Raw genomic sequence first — 21,608 nt, 5'->3', positions numbered from 1 at the left:
TTTAGTGACGCTCCCCTACACCCAACCTGTAATGCGCTGCCTCGTGCATATTAGACAGTGACAGTGTTTTTAGTGCGCCAGTTTATCAAATTCCTTGTTTGTACTCGGTATGATACAAGTTTTAAAATCACATCACCGACAAAACTCATTCGCTCTTAAATATGTTTTACTCCAAAAACTTCCGGAATATCAAAGCAGGCACCATCACTTCGACCAACTTGTGCCAAAGATATGGCCGCTCCAGCTGATTACAACATAATATATTTTCATTGATGGAGCACGTACTAGCAGGGCAACACGTCGAAAAAAATACGTTGGTGTATACAGACGAACAATTTTTCTGGCGAGGTATTTACGAATTGCCTGAGCTAAGAAACGTATGCATGTGCATCAGGTAAGGGCTGCAAATGAAATATTTCTTTTATGTTTATTTTCTTTATATAATACGATTACAACAAAAGTAAAAGGCTCAAACTCGGGCAGCTGACGCAACAGACAACAGTTTGGGAGAAAAATAAGATTTATCTGTTATATATTATTTGCTTCGGAATTATCCACCTGTCCTCGTATCTAATTTCTTTTTGCGTTACACAATTTATTGCTATAGAATTCTGATTTTGCAAAGTAACATTGTTAAAGTAAACAAATTGCTTATTCCTAGGCACTCTGAAATTATACGAGGCTGGAAAGTTGAATATTTGACGAAATTTGGATTATCCGATCATTCTATTCCATCAGTCCATTTCCATACTATTCAGACATTTATTTAATCAAAACTTGGAGCTTCCAACAATTACTAGCACGAGAAAATAATATTACGAGAAAATAATATTTGCATAACTAATGGAAAATGGGCACAAAATTGTCATAAAAAATGCTTTCGTTTTGGATAAAGTTTTCATAGAACATGTCGTGAACAAAGCATAAAAAGATTATTGGATAAGTTAAATACATACATACATGTATACATATGTATATAGATATTTTTCGATGGCTTTTATGAATTTTTACACACACATTTTCTCGTATATGATTTGCACGTAAACTTTGCATGTTGGTACAATTGTCCTCTATAGTGTCGCAGAGTTTGAGCGTGATCTGTCAAGTAGCTTCTTTTTGTGGCATTTAATTATATCAGCACAGCTGCGATTTTCACTATGGATAAAAATTCGAACAAAGAAATTGTCTTAAATTTTGGAATCGTTGAAAATGTTGCAGAAAGCCTATAGCCAGTGTGCTTTATCAAAAACACGGGTCTAAGAGTGGTATAAGGCTTTTGCAGAGGGCCGAGAAGTCGTGGAAGATTTGCGCCGTTCTGGTCGCCCATCAACGTCTTCAACGGATAAAACGTCGACAAAGTCAAGGAAATGGTGCTGGAAAACCCTTATTTAAGTTTAAGGGAGGTAGCTCGTTACCTCACGAATCAATTCGCAACATTTTACGTCATCAATTGGGCATGAGACGCGTGGCTGCTCGACTCGTTTCAAGAGATTTGAATTTCTTTCAAAAAATTCATCGGAAGAAGGTGGCTGAAGACATACTTGAGCAAGTTAATTCGAACCCAGCGCATCATAACAGGTGATGAGACGTGGGTATATGAGTTTGGCATGCAAACCAGTCAACCTGGCGCTTGAATGGCGCTATCCACATCAGTGGAAACCCAAAAACCCACGTCAAAGTCAATTAAAAGTGAAAGTCATCCTACTCGTTTTCTTTGATTATCATGGTGTTGTGCACTCTGAATTTGTTCCAAATGGTTCTACGGTAAATAAAGAATATTATTTGGAGTTTATGCGACGTTTGAGAGAGAATGTGCGTAGGAAACGCCCAAATTTGAAGTCGACAAAATAAATTTTGATAGTTAAACAATTAGTTTGCGTTTAATGGAACAATTCCCCGTAATTTTTTGACAGAATATATGTGCCCGGATTTGAATAAGTTTTAAGAAAATATACTATTTATAGTGTTATTATATATTCAAAAACATATTCAATTAAAAATTCAGTCTTTTCATGCACCCATAAGTGATTGGTGTAATAAGTGTGGCCAGTTGAAACCAAAGATAAAAGCAAGTAGCAGTGAAGGAGAAAAAAAATATTTCTACAGTTTTATTGCCATCTCCGAACGGCAGATGGTTTTTTATGATGACCTTTTTCTAGGTAGAAATGATCTCAGAAATTTGTAATTTCCTACCGAGGGGCGACTGCTATTACAAAAAATCTTTTCCGTCATTTTGGTATTTCATGCCCACTGTGGGTTTCATACATGGGCCCTATCGAATGGCAGTCATACACAAATGAATCTGCTAGGGTGACCGAAATAAAGTGAAAAAACGTTTTAAACTTTTTGCTTCATCCCTTATAAAATAAACCCGCTTTATGCATATCAAAATATATTAATACAGCAATTAGTAATTCATTATCACCCAGCACTTATCATATGTCTGCATATGAAATCATGCCGTATTTGAAAATTAATGACAATTTAATGAAACGTCCCTCATCATGTTGGTCTCCTTGCCGCGGGGATGAGGTTCAAGTGGTGTTTTGACCCGCATATCATGGGGACCAAACCCAACACGAACTAAGAGGGAAACTCCATATGAGGATTGGCTAGCCATCCATCCGCTTTACGGTAAAATTGGTGGCCATCCAATCACCATATGAAGATCACCGTACCGACGAAGATCTCCTGTTAATCCTAAACCCCCATCATCCCATAATCTCCTGTCCTCGCAGAGAACTAAGCAAGCTTCAAAAAAGAAGCAGAAGCGGTTTTAATGAGGCAAGGAAAACACGTCTCGCAGAAGATTGGAAAGGCTATAAAGATGCTCTGAGAATTACGAGAAGGAAAATAGAAATGCCCAAAGGTAATCTTGGAAATCCTTTTGTGAAGAGGTTGAGGGGGCAACTGAGACTTCCAGGCTTCGTAAGATTTTAGCGGGAAGCCCTCAAAATTGGGGCCTGCTACGGAAAAGTGATGTTACTTCTACAACAACCTGTAAAGAGTCTTTAGAACTTTTACTCGACACTTATTTTCCAGGCTGCTCAGACATTACTGGGCATGACATGGAAGATGCAGTACACTGTCGTGAAGTCAGAATAGACGCTATATCTGAGGATCGGCTCTTATGGGCGATTGAAAGTTTCAAACCTTTTAAACCACCGGGTCCAGATAGTATTTACCCGGTGGAACTGCAAAAGGCCGCCGGGTATTTAGCACACTGGCTACTAGCAATCTTCAAAGGTTGCTTTCTTTACGGACATATACCTCAAGTGGAGACAAGTCAAAATTGTTTTCATTCCAAAAGCTGTTAGAAACTCACATACCCATTCAAAAAAAAAATGATCGATATCTCTTTCTTCTTTTCTATTGAAAACTTTGGAGAGGTTGATAATATAGAATTTCACTTAAGCCTAGCTATAGATAGGAATCTTATCTCTACGTGAGAACATGCCTACACGAAAGGGAAATCGGTAAAGACAGCTTTACATAACCTTATTTACACGGCAGAGAGTTCACTGCACAAACAGGAATTTACTTTAGCCGCTTTCCTTGATATTGAAGAGGCCTTTAAAAATGTCGGAGGGGGGCAATTACTGCAGCACTCACTGATCTTGGGATAGAACCGGGCTGGGTAGGCTTCATTGGCAAAATGCTAAAAAGCAGAATCAGTGAAGCGAAATTAGGAGAATCGGTGCTCAGGAGATTGTTAAGGAGAAGTATACCGCAAGGTGGAGTCCTCTCACCGTTTTTATGGAACGCAGTTCCATAACACAAAATGCTCTAGAGATACTTTTTAGGTGGGCAGAAAAGTGTGGTCTAGGAATCAACCCAGACAAAACACTACTCATATTGTTCTCTAGGAAACACAGAATCCCTCAGCTAAGTCCAATTATGCTCAAGGGGGAAGCTCTTGTGGTTATTTTGCATTATTTTGTGAAGAGCTTTTTAATAGTGAATCCTTTAAACTACCGGATCACTGTAGTGTTTTTCAAGCGGAAATAAACGCTATTCATGAAGCCTTAAAATGGTTAAAGATAAACAGAATATCATCAACGGATATCTGCATTCTATCAGACAGCCAAGCTGGTCTACGAGCCCTGGATGCATTCAGAACAACATCAAGGAGTGTCTTACGTTGTCGCCAATCTCTAAATGAGAGCAAGCAATATCGTATAATCTTATGCTGGGTTCCAGGCCACAGAGATATATCAGGGAACTGTAGGGCAGACCAACTTGCAAGAGAAGGTACCTGTATGTCAGACATAAGTAATTTTATGGAGATACCTCTCGCAACTTGTAAGCTTCTCATTAAGGATGCACTAACCAGTTCTGCAAATCAAAGATTGATTAGCGTTAACACCTGTGAAATTGCTAGGCAAACATGGCCAAGGCTAAACTTACGTCTGTTCAAGAGTATTATAAAACTGAATAGACTTCAAATCAGGAGCTTAGTAGGGGCCCTCACGGGACATTGTCACATAGGAAATCATGCCAAGAGATTAGGCGTGTAGACGCATGATTTCTGTCCTAGCTGCAGAAATGAGGAGGAGTTGGAAACGATTCAACACCTTTTTTGCACATGCCCAGCTCTAGCCAGAAGCAGGAACCGATTTTTAAAATCCCACTTCTTAACGAATATAGATAATCTATACACTTTAGGTATCAACAACCTTTTACGCCTTGTCAAAAGCTCAGGATAGTTTAATATGGAAAGGGAAATGTAGCCTAGCCCCCGCGGCTCACAACGGACCCATTTCGTGCGCTAAGTGGCATCCTTGTCTGTATGTGCGATGCGGCTGCCAAACCTAACCTAACCTAATGAAACGTCAGCCATTCGTTTTCTGTGGCACTCACATTCTATTCACTCAGATATTAAATCAAAGTTATTCAATTGGTCAGCCAGATAACTATTCTATCTTACAATTTCCAACAATTAGTAGCACAATAAGTGTACAACATTTGTTGCAGACATGTCATACGTTTAAGAGAAAAATTATTTGCATAACAATAATGCCACAAAAAGCGCTTCCATTTTGAGTTAAGTTGTCATAGAAGTCGAAAGCTTGTGCATTTAAAGGGTTATATGGTCTAGTATAAGAATGCTAGAATTCAAGATTGCGCCTTTTTAATTCGCCGTGACGTCAGTGTTTCGAATAAACAGACCAAAAGAAGAAGAAAAGTAAGCGAAAGCAATGGAAACTACCACAATGTACCAAAAAAAAAGCAAACAGGCCTTTATACACATGAGTCCACCAACAAAGCATAAAATATTCAAAGTGCTGTCTTTCCATTTCCAAGCAAGTACGACATCTTTGTCCGAAGGAAATTCGAACACTTTCTAAAACCACATTAGGACTTCAATTTGTTAGCACTGTTTATACGGATAAATAGCACTGCTTGCTCAATGAACCGGTGAATTCTTCCAAACATAAGATGTGAAGAAGCCTGGCGATTGAAATACGCTTGGGCATACAACGCAGTGCTTCGGTGCAATCCCATTAGCGCAATAGCATACATGGAATGCTTGCTGGTTAATACTGCGTTAGAATACTCGTAAAGAGCCATATTACGCTCGACAGTTCGTTGCAAAGTTGATAATGGATAATTTTGTTCGAATTCAGCACAAATAGTTTTACAAAGCATCAGACAACTAAAACAAATTATAACTTTCCATGTCTCTAAAACCGTTAATTTACGGGCCCATCTTTATTAAGAAGTTGTGTCTCTTTCGGTCCATACTGTTAGCTCCACAATTATTTTACATTATTTTTTAACACTCTGTACAAATGGCAGCTAGGGGTATCTTTTAAAAAAGTGTGTTTAAATTCATTTGATTTTACGTACCTACTATAACGACGTTGTAATAAAATTTTCAATACATAAGTTTGATAAAAAACCATAAATTATGAGTTATGAGTGTAACCATCATAAAAGTATCCAATAATGTTTGAATACCCTTAACTACAACTATCCAAACTACAACTTAATCGCCTTTTTTGCAATTAATGAGCGTTAAAAGTAGAAGTCAAAATACATAGGTCAGTTATTTCATTATTGACTTATGAATTATAAGTATAAAATTAGAAGAATATGTGCAGGTATTTCTACCTGTGTATGGACAGCAAGACGAAAATATGACTGTCAGCAGCCGGCTGACAAAAACTTTGCTTGGAGGCCGATTGCAGCGTTGACTTTCAGTTTATCTCAGCAAATATTGGCCTGAAGAAAACAATAGAGTTTGTGGATAAGCTGAGCATCAGTGCTTTCGCTGAAAATATACGCACATACATACGTATGTATGTTTCATTGCTTACAGCCAAAAAGCATTGTTTACAGGTCAAAAAACGTGTTAATATTAAACAGCATGAACAATTTCGAAAGGTCACCACTTTGGCCTTGAACGTGAAATTGTGACAAATTTGCTAGTTATAATTTTTGTTTATACTCTTTTGTTTACAATCACGAATGTGTCAGAGCTGTGAAATGTTTGGAAATCAATGGAAGTTTAACTCAACCACAATTCATTTCAACAATAGGATTGTTTGATGATAAATATAAAAGCCCTTTCTTCAAAAGGATTGGAAACTTTCACTACAGATATTTGTGATGCGTTGCTATGAAGAAAAGCAGAATAATTCTCAATCATAAATGAATGCAAATTCGGGTAAATACAGTCACTTATGTAAATCATTTAGTTACTACAACTACATACATACATACCATATATTATAAAATAGTTTAATTAAGTAATTGTATGTTACAGATGAGTAAAGCATCTTTTGTCCAGATCTGTTGAAATACAATTAACGCCAAATATAACTTTACACATTTCTATATAAACTATTAAACTATTTATGCCGAATAATTGCATCTGAACTGCATGGTTGAACCCATTGCAACTATGTATGTATGTGTGTTAAGAAATGTTAATTTAAGCACTTTTTTCATTGTTGCCCGGAATACGTTGACGTGTGAATACATATTTAATTCTTTTGAGTGAGAGCAGAACTCAACTAATAATTAAACCTCATTCCTAAAAGAGAAGAAAGAAGCAAATCTTAATAGTGTATAATTAGTGATCCGAACTGCAACTGTAGCTGTACAGTCTGTCAAATGGAAGCGTGACCGGCAAACTTCGAACTTAGAGTTCCGTTATAAAAAAAATTGAATGCTGCTAAATAGGAGTATTCTTTTCGCAATACGCCTTGTGCATTTGTCAGTTTTGTAAGAAATGTAAAAAGCGTACGCTATTTTTACAAAATGATTTCCGCGTATGAAAAACAATCAGTGAAGCAATATTCCTATGCCCCAATGCAGTCCCAAAAATGTTACGCGCATCGGCAGAAAATATTTGAAGAAGTCAACGGTGTTCATAAATACTCGTAAATGAGTGCAACGGTACACCGAACTTAAAAACGTTGACAACTTCTTCAGACAAGGTCTAACAAAAACACCTCTCCAAAGCAAGATCAGAAAATTATTGATTTGTTTGTGACAAAATCGAACAGATCGTTGCGTGAAACTGAAGCAGTTTTATGGAAAAGTAGTGTTAATGTATCCAAAAGCATGACTCGAGGACGTTTACGCACAAAAGACCTCAAATTCTGGAGCACATTAAAAGAACCGTTGCTCTCATTATCACACATTCAAACAAGACTTGCATGGGCTAAGACAAATTCAGAACGGAATTGAGCAAACGTAATAATCTCGGCGGCCGTCGTAGCCGAATGGGTTGGTGCGTGATTACCATTCGGAATTCACAGAGAGGTCGTTGGTTCGAATCTCGGTGAAAGCAAAATTAATAAAAACATTTTTCTAATAGCGGTCGCCCCTCGGCAGGCAATGGCAAACCTCCGAGTGTATTTCTGCCATAAAAAGCTCCTCATAAAAATATCTGCCGTTCGGAGTCGGCTTGAAACTGTAGGTCCCTCCATTTGTGGAACAATATCAAGACGCACGCCACAAATAGGAGGAGGAGCTCGGCCAAACACCTAACAGAAGTGTACGCGCCAATTATTTATTTATTTATTTTTTTAATAATCTCGGATGAACCTTTCTTTACGGCGGTCCTGGTGTAATGCTGATAATCAACAACTTCAACGAATTATTGCGTCCAGTTAAGATTCTTGTCTGGGGCTGCTTTTCGAAAAAGGATTTGGCCATTTATTTGTGTCTACCGCCAATTTGAATACAGTCTTGGTGACTACATTTACCAAAAACCATTATTACCGCCAGCTTCAGAAGACGTTTGGAAAAGCTAGCCAACCTTGGATTTTTCAAGAAGTCAACGATCGCAAACATCGAAGCGGAAGGTGTGTAGACTCGAAACAGCAAAATGGGCTACACATTCGCCTGATGCCAACTCTATTGAAAATGTTTGGGCAATGGTTAAGCAAAAACTTAAAGGAAAACAAATATGGACGATCGAACAGTTGTCAAGGCCAATTCGGTGATTTGGAGCCGATTACCTCCACAACTTGCGCAGAAATCAACACAAAATATGACTCGAAGATGTGAAGCCATTATTGCTACTGGTGGTGACTATACATTTGACTGAATATATTGCGTATGATAAATAATATAAGCCAAGCATTAGTCAAGAAGTTTCCAAGTTATGGTGGTCACGCTTCTATTCGACCATGCAACCATAAGTAAGAGAACATGGTGGAAGTGTAAAGACGGTAAGGAAGGGAGTTTCAGTGAGATTCACCATTACTCGCGTCAGAGATAAGATTGAAAGAGACACGAGTGCTCAAGATGTCTAGAAACAGTGGAAAGCTACTAAAATGGGCTTATACATGGGCTTATAAAGCAAAATGACGAGTGAAGAATGAGAAACAATGCGGGAGGAGGGTGTAGTGCAATTTTTTAGGTCTCAGAGGAGTAGTTGGGCAGGACACGTGACATGCATGGAAACGGATATAGTACAGAAGAGGCTACTAGAGACTAAGAAGACAAGGGTACGAAGTGAAGAAAGACCCAGACTACGGTGAAAAGGCGGTCATGCTGACTTCTATGGTTTACTTGAGTTTGCTACAGAAAAATGTCAGTCTGAGGATGAAGCATGGAGCAAAATAGAGCACTTCCTCACTATTACTGTGACGTGAGAGTTTATCTCAATGAAAAACTGCCGAACGATATATTGGTCGAAGAAGAGCCATAGACTGCCTTTACTCTTCGCGTTTGTGGGGGCTCATCAAAAATAAGAGTTATCTCACAAAACGAGCAAGTTAAGATCAATTGAGGGCGGAAATTGATAGAGAGTGCAATGAAATTTCTTATGAAATAATGCGCCACGTTTGCGATTCCATTGCTTCACCTTATCAGCAAAGTTTGATTCAAAATAGGCATCATTTAGAGCATTTGTGCTGATTTAGCCAAGAGATTTTAATTTGTCATTTTGATCTGTAATCCTTCTAAATATAAACGTATTTACTTATAGTACTGTCTGTATTCGTTTGTTTGAGACACTGTGTATATAATGTAGGTGATGAAGTAATTGCATTTATGTATAAAATGTTTTTCAACAGAAAAAGGTTATCTCGAAGGCGATGTGAAAATTCAGTGATTGCAATCATATCTACGTTAAATACAAAGAGCAATCGTCTATACTCCATATACTTACATATATAATATATAAACACATATGCAAAAATTTAGTATCCCCTAATAATCCACAATTCATTATTCAATTCTAAATATTCAATTTAATGCTCATTGTGTGGGATATGTTTGAAAAACTAGTCATGTTTAAATTATTACTTTGAGATGTGAAGAAATGCCTACAAGGCATACATCATCAAATACGAAGAAATAATGAAATGATGTTTTATATTTTATAACCACAACTTTTGATGCTTCCCATTCATAATTTCCTAACAAAGAAGATCGAGTATCGAATTTTTTAAATTGCATTCAATAATTGTTTATCAGTTTTAAGTTCGCAGCATTGCAGAATTTGACTTTTTAAAAAAAAATAGGCGATTCTATCGGTTTTTACATTGCGTCAGATTTAAAGTTTCAGTGCGATTTTTCCTACTTAATACTGGTTATAGAACCCCATCTGTTGTGAATTGCCCTAGGAAGTAGGTGGATTCCCTTAGACGACTTCATTTACCCTTTGATTGATAGCAATGTCGAGATCGTTAAAAAATGTTGAGCATCCTTAGAACCATTTTTATTTTTATCATTCTGATGGAAATGGTTTCCAGTTGTAGATCGCATAGATTTGCAAACGACACAAGTAGAATTTTTGATAATATGCTTTATTTAATATGACAATAAAACACAAAAAAAGGGTTGAGTTATTGTGCACTGCGTTGCTAACCATTTTTTCGTGTGCTACTCAATCACTGTGTTTGATAATAGAGGGCGTTCCTTAGGGAAGTTGGTGTTAGCATCGTGTGCTGCCATCTATCAAATGACGGCAAAATAAACTTTAGACTGATTGCTAGGTTCGTTTGGATTTGACAGCTATTCGAGTAAGACGTGTTTCGTGCTTTTCGCTACGATGGAAAAAGAGCAGTATTGTTCGGTAATTCGCTTGTTGTTTTTAAATGGAAAAAATGCGATGAGATAAAGGCAAAGTTAGATGCTGTCTATGGGAACGCCTCGCCAACTATGACCACAGTTAGATATTGGTTCAACGAATTTATTCGTGGGCGAACATCCGTTCTTTATGAGAAGCGACCAGGACCTCCGGCAGACGTGGTTACCAAGGAAATCATTCTAAAAGTCCAAGACATGATTCTAGCTGAGCCACAAACGAAAGTGCGGTAGGTAACAGAGGTCATACGTGTATCGAGCGGAACGGCAATTAATTTTTTACATGATAAGTTGACGATGCAAAAATGTCAAGCAGTGTTTAGAGCAATTTAAGCGAGATCCGCAGGAATTTTTGCGTAGAGTTGTCAATGTTGATGAAACCTGGATTTATCATTACACATGAGCAACTAATCAAACAATGGATTTCTCCTGGTGAATCTGTTCCAAAGAAGGCGAAGACAGTCCTATCGGCCGGTAATGAATTGCGTTATGACCACCACCCGAATTCGCCCGATCTGGCTCCCAGCGAGTTTTTCTTATTCCCTAATATAAAGAAATGGATCCGGGAAAAAAATTTAGTTCAAACGAGGAAGTCATCGCCGAGACAACGGCGTATTTTGGAGAATTCGACAACTCCTATTTTTTGAAAGGGTTAAAAAAATGACCGGAGTGTTGGGAGTGTTGTATATTTCTAAACTGTGGAAAAATAAAAAAAATATATTTTGAAAAAGTAGTGTCTTCATTTCTAGCCCGTGTACTAATTGAACCCTCCTCGTAGGTAGGTAAAATGGTTGAAGTATCACTCTGGCACTCCCCAAGTAGCACTTAAGCGCCGTTTTTATACCATTATTAAACCCCCAACTAGCAGATATCTACAGCCAGCCAGAACTGCGCTTTCCTGGGAAATAAGGTGTGCAATTCCCCTTTAACAACAGTCAGGGAGATGCCGATTGTCGGGGATGAGATCTTTGAGACCAACTCAGAGGTCAGGGAAATGTAACCTGCACACCCAATCGGTAAAGCAAAACAGTTTGAAAATTTGTTTTCTTTATTTCGACAATGAAATTAACGTAGTTCAGACTACTCGATTTAGATTAAATATGCGCCGTTTTGTTCGGTAATTATTGTACATTTTAAAAGCAATTTCATAATTTCGCAATTGAAGAAATCCGCGCCTCCGTTGCTTAACGACTTGACCAGCTCAGTTTCACAAGCTTCTTTTGATGCGAGTTTTCATTACCAACAAAAATGTATAAGGTATTAATCGAGCTTTCCGTCGTTAAAGACGTGCGGCCGACCAAATTTTTTTTTGCTACGTTTTTCAGCGCATATGTAGCACATTTTTCATGGCCAGTTATCATCCCACTCAACCGATTTACCTCAACTCCCTTAAAGCACTCAGTATTTTATTATCCTCATAAACGTAGACTAGCTTTGGTCCCAGATGTTTAGTGGTTAAGTTTCCTTTAGTCAACTCGTCCAACAATCATTTACTAGCTTGAAATTTTCTGCTTAAGCAGAGCTTAATTAGAGCTTGTATCAAGAATTAGACACCTTTTTTCGATGAATTCTCCTCAGAATAACGGCTTACCATATGGGCGTATCCATATCTTAGTCGCACCTATTTACCAGCCTAGATTGTTCTTATGGCATGCAGCAAGACCTCGCACAATCGGCCTAGTATCACTTTGATTTTATTAAATTGAAAAAGCCGAGTCAGATAAAATATATATGTACATGTTGAATATGCATTACGAGGATGTAGTACGTCATGGTCGAGGACAGTTTGTTGTTTGACATAAAAATACTAGTGCCCCAATTATTTAGAAGGAAACTAAACAACAGTAAAACCATTGATAAAAGAACAGAGTTGGACCGTTGCGGCAACAATGGAAAAATTGAAGAAAAAAAAATTATAGCAGTAACAAAACAAAATATGGTACCAAAATAAATGTGCTACGTAGAACAAAAAAACGTAATAAGTGGAAGTGGAATTGAAAGGAAAAAGTTATGAAAAAACTAAAGCAAAAAGGTGTCTACTTGAACGCCAAACAAAAAAATTTAACAATTCAAAATCAAGTAGCGGTTACTAATATACTACGCAACAAAAATGCGGAAAAGAGAGAGTGGGCGGAAGCCACAACAATGTGACCAACCAGTGACTGACGATTGTCGACTGTCCAAGAAAGTAGAAAATCAAAGAAAATATATAATAATTAAAAAATGCTGCTGCTCGTTTCTACTCAACTTCGATGACTACTCAAGTACAGCGGAAAGTTTGCAGGCTTAAACTCAACCAGCTCAACCAACGCTATGAATTATTAGACAGACAGTGTGGTACCCATGTTCTATTCATTGTGACAGCTTGTACTCGACAGTTTGTCCACAATGACAATGTATAAGACTTGTCTTCCCTGCCACAAATCCAAAGTTTTGGCAGCAAAGACTATGGATAAAAAATAAGAGAATATGAGAAGCATTTCCGGGGCTGCAGAAATGATGATGACAACATTAAAATGGATTGTAAAATCTGAAAATGTATACTCGAATGATAAGTACTCTTAAAAAAACCAAAAAGAATATAAAAACCTAAAAATCTATGAGCTAGAAAAGCCGGCGTAAAATGCAAGATTTGTTAAAGTGAGACCCTCCATAAAAACAACTCCATTAGTTAGTCGATTACTTGGTTGACTGGCCGGTTGGTTGATTGTTTGGTCATTTGGTTGGTGAGCATGTGTCAGACAGCATCATTCGAGAGCCATCAACATATTTCATGCTTGAAATCCGCCACAACGCTTTGTGTGCGGTGCGACGAACGAGCGTGTAGCTGTGTGGAAAGCCGGAAAAGTGTCAAGTAGAATTGGCGTGAAAAGGCGAGATGATTTGAAATATCATATATTTAAACTTTGTAAGTGCCGTTTTGCGGTGAAAAAAAGATTAGAAAATCCATAGCAAAACAGTGAAAATGAATATGTATATATAAATATTATATATACATACAAATATACATATATAGATGTGAAGAATAAATGGTTGGCACATTCCTTTTGCTTTTACATAAAATTCGATAACAATCTGGCTTTCTCTTCTAGTGCAGTAGAAAAATGTTTGAATATTTATAAGAATAACTAATTTATACCGAATAAAATTAACTTATGTATCCTATTGGATAAAGATGGGGCTTTCTGCCTGAGGTAATTTATTGATTTATGAAACAAAAAGTTTTGAATGTCATCCGTAAGATGTCAATAGCGACCCTTTTATTACGATATTATCACGCTGTTTAAAGGTGGTATTAGGCTTTTAGTTTTGTTTTGTTGAAGTCTGTAGCGTGATACAGGGTTCTAAGTGTAAAATCATTCTTCTATACCACTACTTCAATGTTATTCAGAGCCACTATGTCCAAGGTGAAAAATCGGAGCAATCACCCAAAACAGTTGGTACTGCTTATGGACCAAATACAATATCGAATGTAAGAGCATAGCGGTGGTTCCAATGATTCCGTTCTGGTAGGCCAATCGTCTAAAATGTTGATGGACGATGATGGATCCTCGTCGTCGAAATAAAGCAAAAAAAGTTGAGAACTTAAATAATAAAACCAACTTGTTATATGTTGTTTCTCAAGTAGTAGTACGGCCCTTAAGCAGCTAGAGCAACGACCTTTTAACGCCGACGAGATCCAGGACAAAACAGATCGCCAATTACTGAGCCAGACAGACTATAAACGACATTCATCGGGAGACACTTAAGCTCCCGACCCCCGAATGCCGTAATCAGAGCCCACCCATAGCAGACGAAGAGACCGCCAGCTACCTTGGCACAATTACGTTCTGGATACTGTAGCAGGTTAAACTCCTAGTTATCCAGATTTGACCTCGATATACTAAACATATGTCCAGCATGTGAATGCACTCCGCACGACACTTAACACATTTTCACATGCCCCACCTATCTAACACCTCTTTCCCTTTGGACCCAACCTGTCGAAACAGCAAGTTTGCCATAACACTGACAGGAATAAGATCTGCATAACACTGACAGAGATAAGAATACTGATATAACAACAACGGCCTTCTAACAATTTAGGGGCATGGTAAGATGCATAGTAAGTAATTTCTATTGGGTTGATACCCCGGGAACTACACCTGCATACACTCGCTTCAGACTAAGCCCCTTTCCAGGCGAGCCATACCTACTGGGCCAACCATTTTATAGACAGACATTAAATAGCATTCACCATAATTATTAATAACTACAAGAAACAACCTCTGCTGCTGCGAAAATATGTATGTATGTGCCTCCATCAAAAACGGTCTGTCTTTTATTGCGGTTCATTTAGCACACCGCCCACTTTCTGACTGCGAGGCTCTGGCAGATATATAACTTCATTACATGCGAACTTCTAACCAAATGATCACAACGAAGTTTAAAACAGGACGTCTAATGAACTTAAGATATGTGTGCTACAAGTTAGCGATTTGAGGACTTTGTTGCGATTCTGCATTTTGTTCGTGATGGCATTAAGTGCGAACTACCGAAAGCTCTCCTCAGTAACTCAAGATTGCTTAAAGTCACAATGGTGTTACGCTCAACTTTGAACTATCTCATCTATGAAAAATATCGCCATAGATTTAATAGTGAAGTGTTTGGGGCTGTTGCAGTGAAAAAGTGAGAAATATCCGAGAGGAAACTTTTGAAGCATATTGGGACCGTCATCACCGGAGACCAATATCGAATATTCGCAGGCGCATGAGATATATAAATAAGTAAAAAAAGCTGTGGAAAAGTGAGGAGCAACTTTGGACTGACTCAAGTTTTTCGGAATAAAGCGCGGTTTCAGTCAAATACAATATTTGCTAAGCTCTTTCTTGAATTGCCGGATGGAAAAGTTCAAGAAACCAACTGCTACTACAACAAGAACTATTATTAGTCAGAAGTAATTGTAGCCCTAAATGAAGTGCAGTAATTGTAGTGTTGCATGTTTAGGCTTTTATTAACAATACAAAACCTTGAACATCTGCACATATGTACATAATTATATCATGCTGAATTCCGTACGCATGCGCAAGTAAGGAGGCATTTATTAAGTATACTTGATGTATATTAAAGGCGCTTTATTTAAGATGTTATAAGCGCACTTTAATTCCACGCTTGGTGAATACGCCACACTACTTGTATGCAGTTGCAAATATTTATATATATATTATATATATACCATACATATGTATATATGAATGGCTAAATGTTGATTCTCATTTCTCATAGGTATATATCGGCAACCACGCCGGGGCCATCAACATGAAGAGCTGATGCTAACCTTGCAAAGAGCCAGTTCGACAGCATTCTAGTTGCGTGGCATTGCATTGTTAATATGAGGCGATCGCCTTTTTCGTATTTGCTACCAAATGTGGCAACGACAGCAGCAACATGTTGCTGGTTACTAAAAATGCACACATACATACGCCTACCTACAAAGGTAAGGACGATGCAGAGTCTCGAACCACTGTCGGTTGTTTGTTTGTTTGTTAACAGTAATAGAACCACTGTCGTTGTCGACTTCACTTACAAATATTTACTAGATATATACATAGTTGGAGAAGAGGCATTTAAGACAAGAATTCACCCTTGGCGACTTTTGGCGAACTGGTTGTTTGGAATTGTATAAACTTACTAGTTTCGTTGCGAATTTCAAGGTAAGGAAATGTATGGAAGGTCGAATGGATGTTGTAGGTAAGCCTAAACAATGTACAATATATATAATCTGCTAAATATATATTTCCTCTTTTGCTATTTTCAAATATTTATAATATGTTTAGCAGCGTTTTTATTGAACATAAGTCAGGTTACGAAATTCTAAGTTAAAATAAGCTCATATTTCTTACAAATATTTTATATACGTAGATACTCGTATACCGCCAACAAATGTATATAACTATATGCATGTACAATACATATGTATGTACATAATTATATAATTCACAAGTATATTTATCTCATAAGCATGCGTTATTTTCCCCTAATCTTTTCTCATTTGAGTGGTTCGACTTTTGATAGAATGTCGATACCAACACACAACAACAATGGTCAACTATTGAGCACGGAAGGCTTAGCCAAACTTCATATGGAGACTGGTAATTCTTAATATTATATCAATTTAAAGCGAAAACAACCAAAACAATATTACTTAAATATCCAGCATGAAGTAACCAAGATATCACGCAGAATCAAAGCTCCTCATACTTGTAAACCATTACAATTACAATTGTGCATATTTTCACAAAAAGGAAGCTTCAACAAAATCAACAGCACACGACGACAACAACAAAAGTACAAAAGGCCATTACACGATCAAGTCGTTTTATTATTTATGGGCAAATGCGGCTCAACCGGTTTTTGTGAGGCTTTTGTGGCGCACACGATAGCGCATGCTCCCGTACCGCATTCCCCCCACTTCATGCACATAGACACCCATTTTCTTAAACGAAAAAATAATCGTATCGAAGTACCTATTTGACCGTGCAACGTAGAACATACATAAGTATACCTATGTACATACCTACATTAAATTTGTTGAACTTTACAGTTTGCACACAAAGAACACGATACAAAGATTATATTGCTTAGAATTAGAAATACTCTAAAACAAAGTATTAGAGCCACTCAGTCAATATCGGCTGTATTAAAATTTAAAATGTAGCTATGAGTTTTTCTATAGATTGATATGTATATTATAATTTCGTAATAAATACAGCGAAAACTGACGAACATGGACTTGACCCTGCAAGTCCAGTACAATTGCGCCCAGCGGTGTGAATTAAAATTTAACAAATTTACTATTTATTTATTTTTTTTTAGCTTTTTCTCATAACGAGATCCTTCAGAGTTCGACTATGTGCAAAAAAGTTTAAAAAGCAGCTTTGACTCGGAAAAATATTGAGTTAATAAAACAATAATAAACGAATATACGTAAATGTTATTAATGACAATCTTATCACTCACCTCTAGTAAAAACCGTTAAAATTTCCCAATTAGTAAATGAGTTCAAACATCTGATCATCTATTATTGTTTTAAATTCAAGTTTTTTGGTATCCAATATAAATGCCAAGGCAAATAAAAGCGCTTGAATGAACTGCAGCAGCGTGAAATTTGTTTTCTCTCAACCAACATCAAAAGGAAATTACTGCCGTTGCGCTAAATATTTCACCACCGCGACCAGCAGTTTAAAAGAACACGCAAACACAATCACAATAATAAAAAGAGCAAGCCACAAATTTCAATGAATTTTTCCATTTGTTCGCCGATTCTTAAATTGTTGTATGTTACTGATTCCGCGCCGGAAGTTGAAGGAATTCTTTACTTAAGCAAAAGCTGCAAAATACCTGTTTACTTATACTTTAATATAAGTGCATTTATTTACATGGCCAGCAAGACAAATACCAATTGGTATGAAATGTAGTTTCTAATTAGCTAGTAGTCAATTAGTAAGCGTCGCACTACTAAATGAACAGTCCACCTGTGTTTATTACCTGGCTGGTCACCAGGCTTTTTGCATACTTTCGTACTTTCTTGTAAAGCACACACAATCTGCTAAAACCGTCCCACATACACCATCAACTTGCACTGCTTCTTACCACTTCAACACTTTAGACTACGCAAACAGATAATTGTTCACTTTTCTATCTCCTTTGATGAATACATACACTGCGTATATTGTAGTAAACACTTAGTGATAAAAATTTATTATATTTTCTGCAACAATTGGAAATTAATATGGCCCGTTCTACTCGTCCGAATTTATACACCGATTACTTTTCATTTTCATCCAGTGACTGATGTTTGACAATGTCAATTGTCACTGGCAAAGTACAGTGTTGCCAACTGCCCGTCGATCTAATTGAAGGGAAAAGATGCAACCAAGTTGCAATTTTTTCGATTTGGTAAGTAGCACAGGGTGATGTAGAGAAAAATTAAATTTAACGTAATGCAAAATTAAACAATTACAAATAAAAATTGTATTAAAAAATAAATGTTTAGTCTTGACTTCAGTATAATGTCGTAAGAGTAATTTGATTTATATTTAGTGGAGATGTTGGGGAGAAATTCCTGACAAACATTTATAATTGCCAACATTCTGAAAATAATAGCTTTGCAATTATTTGCTTCTAAAATACCTTCTCTATGATTTGGCACCTTAATTCAATTCATGAAATATATAGTCACGCACGTGTTTATATTTGTACAAAAATATTTCAATGAACATTAATTACAAATTGTAAACGAAAATAACATTCCTTAAAATACGAACATAAATTAAGTGTTTCAGTTCAGTGCTAATAATGCGGATGCGCGTTACGTGCATTAATACTACACAAATTTTATGAGGTTTATAACGTTTTTAACAGTGCCCGAATGCTGATTGGCGCGCAAACTATTTATACGCAAAAATAATGCGGATTTACAAACACCCTTTTCCTTATAGTTAATGCCTCTGAAAAATTCAAAGGAACCTGCGTGCGAACTTCGTTATTTTCAAGAGTCTGACAGTATTTACTTTTCACTAAGTTACACAACTTTAATAACAAATTACTTAAAAATCGATAGGGGATATTTTCAGTTTTAGGATGGGGCTACCCGTCGACTAGCCTTTACATCAAGAATGACAGTATACAAGATTGTGCCATCCGAATTCACTGTGCCGCCATGCCCCGAGAATATACTAACAAAAGAAAATGAAATTATTTGTTTTTGAAGAGGAAGAGAAAGAGAAAGAGGAAGAGAAAGGCAAAAAAATGTAAAAAATGCATTGGAAGTATTTTTATACCTCACGCTTCCACAATTTAACACACGGCACTTAATTTGAACTAGTTTGATTAATTCAAAAATCACAAATCTTAAAATCAAAACATTGCCAAGCCATTCACTTAATACTTACAGACAAGTAATGTCTCTTCCTTTTGTTTGTTTTGGTTATTTAATGAGATGACGTCAACCGGCTGTCAAAATCGCGAAAAATAAAGTAGCGATTTTCTGAAGGCACCACCTTTAGTCTCTGCACAAAGTATCTTTATATTGGATTTTTTTTTTTTTCAAATTAGCGGTATTATACCACTTATTCTTCATATTTTACGTTGTACTTGTATGCATCTGTATCTGATGCAATTTCGTCCAACAATTTATTACACTGTTCGGACCCCTGTGCTTAACGTTATTGCAACAGGGTGAAGCAATGAAATTATTTCTTGATAATTAACTTTTATTCTTGTAAACTCTAAACGAAGCGAACACCCTCTAAACATTTTTTTATGTTTTTATTATATTGTAAATTATTAAAAAATTTACTTCTCAGCGTAAACAATTTTAGTAAGGGGAAAAAATGTCCAATCTCCATAAAACTACTTCTATGTGGTCATTTAACCAATAAAAGGTGTACGGTTTTTTGAATTCGCCGTAAGATCTCTTCATCTTGATAGATGACACATTCAACTGTGAAGACAATTAAAAAGATTTATTGTCAAATAAAAATAAATAAATACGGTTTCTTGGAAAAAAACTTCCTTCTTGTAACATCATACACGCGCAGTGTTAGCTGCCGCAATCCACATTTCCGCACACTCTTTATTAAAACAAAGCATAAGGAAACGGGAACCGTTTTTGAGCGAATTGATGTTAACATTTTCACTAGTAAATTTCTATTACTCTAGTGTGATTGTGCCGAGCTAGAATAATGTCCAGAAGTTGTTAACAGCAGCCATTGTTTGAATTCAGCAGTCGAGGGATGCACTTAAGTTCTAGTAAATAAATTAACTTCTGAAACTTTTAAAGATAATGAAGTATCCACGTACAAAAACAATTTTACACGCCCAGCAAGCATTTGAAATCATAAAAGAGTTATTAGAGAGCATATTTCGACACCTTAACACTCAAATAAATGGTCTAGAAATTTCAAAAAATCGGTTTTTTGATTTTTATCGATATTTCGAAAGTATAGTATCTTAAACATATACGGTGAAATTTTCATGCGCAAATTACCAATATATAACTTCTACAGTCTATTAACTAGGTAGAGAGCGGTCCGCGCGTTCCTGTACCTCAAATTTTAAACTCATTTATCTTGAAACGACTTTTTTCCGCCTAGTGTTGTCAAAAAAATAATAACTATTCAACCGAATCGTCTGAAATTTTAATATATTATGTTGTTCACAATCGCTCGTATTAGAATCATATTATTATTTCAATTATTTCGTTTTTTTTTATTAAAAACTGAAAAAATCCGATTTTTAGAGTGTCAAATTCAAAACCACGCCATTTTCGTGAAATTTTTTTTAATAATAGAAGAGCTAAAATGGACCACACCGTCTGGGTTCAATTATTCGGGAGGGTCAACTTCAGCACGATTTTTAAAATTATTGAAGTTAAAAATTTCTTTTTTTTTTGTATGTAAAAGAATTTAAATAAAAAACCTAAAAACTTTAAATATCGTTTTTCATTTTCTTATTGTAAAAACAAAATCCTGAAAATACCCTAAATTTTCGAGCTCATGAGGCATCCAGCCTCCCAATTTTTCGGTAAATCCGATTGAATGAAGGTAATTGAGAATCGTTTTATGATCGCAGTTCATTACGCATTCATTGCCGCCAATTCACAACTGGTTTGGCAACGGTTCTCATTCAAAAGTTATTTGAAACGTTCTTCCTCGAATTCAGAAGGCCTTCCGCTGCGGGACGTGTCATTGCAAACCATATCCGTGCTGTAGACTTGCCTATGAAACCTTCTCCATACAAGTCGCAAATGTTCCGAGCAGCTTCGGCAACCTTTTGACCTCGTTGAAAAGAAAAGAAGAGCAGGAGTCCATTTCTAAGCCTCAAAACTAATAAAAAATTAGATAATTCAAAATTATTTACATTTAACATAGTTTTGTAGAGCAGAAAGAGTTCTACTTACCCTTTGCCAAACATCAAACAAATCGTTGGAAGATTAAAGAAAATATAAAAACGATATAAACTTGTATCCTAAATATTGTATTATGTTATTATTACTTAATTTTTAATTGTATTTG

General features: G+C 36.5%; 1 protein-coding gene across 5 annotated transcripts in view; it reads right to left on the bottom strand.

The window, feature by feature from the left end:
• LOC128865189 (polypeptide N-acetylgalactosaminyltransferase 5) overlaps window positions 1-18,405 on the bottom strand; it is a 113,526-nt gene extending 95,121 nt beyond the window's left edge. For 2 of the 5 annotated variants that reach the window (XM_054105284.1, XM_054105282.1), the window contains exon 1: window positions 17,551-18,405. The gene's annotated coding sequence lies outside the window, so the exon portion shown is untranslated. The remainder of the gene's footprint in view (window positions 1-17,550) is intronic. The other 3 variants (XM_054105285.1, XM_054105287.1, XM_054105286.1) reach the window with 2 other exon arrangements.
• Window positions 18,406-21,608: the final 3,203 nt, after the last annotated feature.

The sequence above is a fragment of the Anastrepha ludens genome, chromosome 5 (genome assembly GCF_028408465.1).
Source record: "Anastrepha ludens isolate Willacy chromosome 5, idAnaLude1.1, whole genome shotgun sequence".
Taxonomy (NCBI): Eukaryota; Metazoa; Arthropoda; class Insecta; order Diptera; family Tephritidae; genus Anastrepha; species Anastrepha ludens.
This window is presented reverse-complemented; position numbering and strand designations above follow the sequence as displayed.